The sequence below is a fragment of the Peromyscus maniculatus genome, chromosome 21 (genome assembly GCF_049852395.1).
Source record: "Peromyscus maniculatus bairdii isolate BWxNUB_F1_BW_parent chromosome 21, HU_Pman_BW_mat_3.1, whole genome shotgun sequence".
Classification (NCBI taxonomy): domain Eukaryota; kingdom Metazoa; phylum Chordata; class Mammalia; order Rodentia; family Cricetidae; genus Peromyscus; species Peromyscus maniculatus.
In genome coordinates, this window is record NC_134872.1 from 54,311,013 (window position 1) to 54,314,755 (window position 3,743).

At 36.4% G+C, this 3,743-nt stretch overlaps 1 pseudogene; it reads left to right on the forward strand.

Moving 5' to 3' along the window:
* The first annotated feature begins 488 nt into the window (after positions 1-488).
* Positions 489-1,395, forward strand: LOC102908449 (small ribosomal subunit protein eS4, X isoform-like; annotated as a pseudogene).
* The last annotated feature ends 2,348 nt before the right edge of the window (positions 1,396-3,743 follow it).

Genomic DNA, 3,743 nt, shown 5'->3' on the forward strand with positions numbered 1-3,743 from the left:
TGCCTGTAAGGAAGTTGAAATCTTGTCCTTTTTCAGACAAGTAGATTGAATTAGAGGGCAGTATGTTAAATGTAATAGGCCAAACAGAAAACAAAATTATAATATGATTTTCACATGTGAAACTTAAAAGTATATGTAAATAAAAATAAAGGTTCGTTACCTATACTTCTCCATATAGTGTGGGAGAGATGTAACAACCTACCACTGACTTAACCTTCCATTGCGGTGACTTGGACAGAAAGCATGAAGGAGTCAGTGCAATTACACTGAATAAATTTGTGTGAGAAAAGCTGAGTGCCAATTAATACTTGACTATAATGAGGTTGGAACTCAAGTTGCAATATATCCATTAGAAGTAAGTAAAATACTTATAACAAGTCCATAAAGAAAATACAGAATTAAATAAATAAAAGATTAACATGAATTCCAGGCTCCGGTGCGCACAGCCTCCGACCCTAATTTCTAGGTTCACTGGAAGAAGGCGAGTCTCTTTCTGTTCCCAGCGCAGCAATGGCTCGTGGTCCCAAGAAACATCTGAAGCATGTAGCAGCTCCAGAACATTGGATGCTGGATAAATTGACTGGCGTGTTTGCTCCTTGTCCATCCACTGGCCCTCACAAGCTGAGGGAATGTCTGCCTCTGATCATTTTCCTAAAGAACAGGCTTAAGTATGCCCTCACTGGAGATGAGTAAAAAAGATTTGCATGTAGCGCTTCATGAAGATTGATGGCAAATCAGGACCAACATAACCCACGCTGCTGGGGTTATGGATGTCATCAGCATTGACAAGACTGGAGAGAACTTCCGTCTGATCTATGACACCAAGGGTCGATTTGCTGTTCGTCGTATAACACCTGAGGGGGCCAAGTACAAGTTGTGCAAAGTGAGAAAGATCTTTGTGGGCACAAAAGGAATCCCACATCTGGTGACCCGTGATGCTTGCACTATTCGCTACCCTGATCCCATCATCAAGGTGAATGACACCGTTTAGATTGATTTGGATACAGGCAAAACAACGGACTTCATCAAGTTTGACACCGGTAACCTGTGCATGGTGACTGGAGGTGCTAACTTGGGAAGAATTGGTGTGATCACCAACAGAGAAAGACATCCCGACTCTTTTAATGTGGTTCATGCGAAAGATGCCAATGGCAACAGCTTTGCCACCCGGCTTTCCAACATTTTTATTATTGGCAAGGGCAACAACCCATGGATTTCTCTTCCCCGAGGAAAAGGAATCCGCCTCACCATTGCTGAAGAGAGAGACAAGAGGCTAGCGGTCAGAGCAGTGGGTGAAATGGTCTCTAGGAGACATGCTGGAGGAGTATTTGTACAAGCCTTTCTAGGCCATGTGCTAGATTAAACAGCATGATGAACTAAAAAAAAAAAAAAAAAGATTAACATGAAATTGGAATTAGGAGAGATATGGGTGTGAGAACAGAAAAAGTAAAAGTCGTTTAAATTTGATGAATGTATGCTGTACACATGTGGAAATGTCACAGTGAATTCTAATGATATACATTATGATAAAGAAAAATGAAATAAAGCTTTGTTGTCATAGAAACCCTAACCCAAGTTTATTGTTTCCACCGAGCCTTTCCAGCACTGGCTTCCTCTGATGTGATTCACCATTGTTCTCTACACCACTAAAGCAATTTATTTGACTGTTCATAGATTTGCAGAAACATGAGCAATGAGTGAATTTGCATTTCCTTCTTGCAATTAGAATTCTGATGCACTGCGTCACTGGCCTATGACCAGTCCCTGCCACAGTTTTCTGCTGAGGTCTGTTTCAGGGGCTTTAGCAGAAGGTCCCCGAAGCATTGTTTCTAAGAAAACTTTGACGTATAGGAACAGAAGCCGGAAATTTGTCAGTCTGTGTGTGCACCTCTCGGATTTTTGACAACTCCTCTTGACTGATTGCCTGATTGTATATTCTTTACTATTCCCATGTGGAAAATGGACCCTATGCTTTCCAGCCAATAGAAGCATAATTGAAGTTCATGAATACTGTGAAAGAATATCAATGAAAGCCATCATATTTCTTGGTCTTTTAATTATAAGAGGGGTTTTAATGTTTTCTTGTCCTGAGTTACTGCTCTATTTTCTTTATTGGACCTGGAGGAGAAATTAAATACTTCCTATTTCTTTACCTATTTGATGTTACTGGATTTTTTTTAACTATATTCAGAAATGTTTCACAATGTTCGTTATTATAAAGATAAATACATTTACTCCATACAAGGTTTGCAACAATATTAACGACTAACATAGATAAACCAGTGGTCTCAAAATAAATACAGAAACAAACAGTGATGTGAAAGGACAAATTTAAAAATTAGTTCATACTGAGAAACTAAAAACAGTCCATGTGTGTTTACCAAATCAACCCATGCCTCTTTGCCCACTCATAGTAGGGACTGACTCACTTTGAATCCTCTAATTGGGATGTTTCCCAGATTTTTCTACTCAAAAAGCACATCATGTCTTACTTCTTCATCCAGTGTAGGTCATCTTAACATAAAAGAAACTTGTAGATCATATTTACTTGTTAATTTATGCTTATTGTGGACTATCACTATTTGGAGGTTATATGCTATTGAGTACTATGTAGGTATGTACAGGCATGTGTGTGCATGTGTGCATCTTTGTGTGTGTGTGTGTGTGTGTGTGTGTGTGTGTGTGTGTGTGTGTGTGGTCAAGTTAATCCCCAGTAAGTTTAGGAACATTACATTACCAAACTCAGGATCAGGATCAGGATCATTTGTCATAGCTTTTTGGAGAATGACCTAAAAAAATAAAACAAAATAACCTGAGTACTAAATTTAAATTTCATGAGAAATATCAATTTTCTTTAGATGTTAAAATTACTGTTCTATTCCTCTTAAGTAAATATTATTTAACATTAATTAATATTAGTTATTTATAAGTATCCATGTTAATAATTAGAATACTATTGTTCTCACATCTTTTTTAGACTATTTAAAATTACTTCCTAAAAAAATGAAATGAAAGTGGGAAAAGAGACTTGGAAAAAGATTTCTCTAGTACTGGTTCATTGAAGCATTAAAAGCAGTTAGTATGGAAGTTTCTTTTGTATCTTATGTTATCTGGAAAAGTAGAGGGAAATATTTTAATTGACACTACTTATAGCTTCTTTACCATTCTGAATTCCTTTCAGGGCAAACAGTATAATTTAAAACTCTTTTGTAGTAACTCGCAGGTCCAGATGATTTCGCTCTTAGAGCAATCCAAAACTAAATTAAAATATAAAAAACTATCAGTGTTTGTAAAACTAAATTAAAATACAAAAAATTATCTGAAATTTTAAAAGTATCCTAACACAACCCTGAAATAAGGAAAGGAGAAAATGGCTGCATTCTGTCAGCATTCCGCTATAAATTTTTCTCCTAAACTGCTGGAATGATAAAAAATATTCTCTGCTTTATTCATATGTCTATGACAGAGAAAGAACAGCACCCCAAACCAATATTAAACACACATTCCATGAAGGGTTAACTTCTAAAAGAGTGTCTGTTAACAGAATTTAAGCTCGGGAAAGAAGTCTGTGTTCTTGAATGGGATGTTTTAACCTCTGACTCTGTTTTCTTTTCTTTTTTTTTTTTCCATCACAGGCAATTAATTTTGTTCTATTCATTCACAGTTAATACAGAAAATACTTGGAAACATTTCCATATAATATTTGACACAGAAATCATCAAATAGAAGTATACAATGTTGAC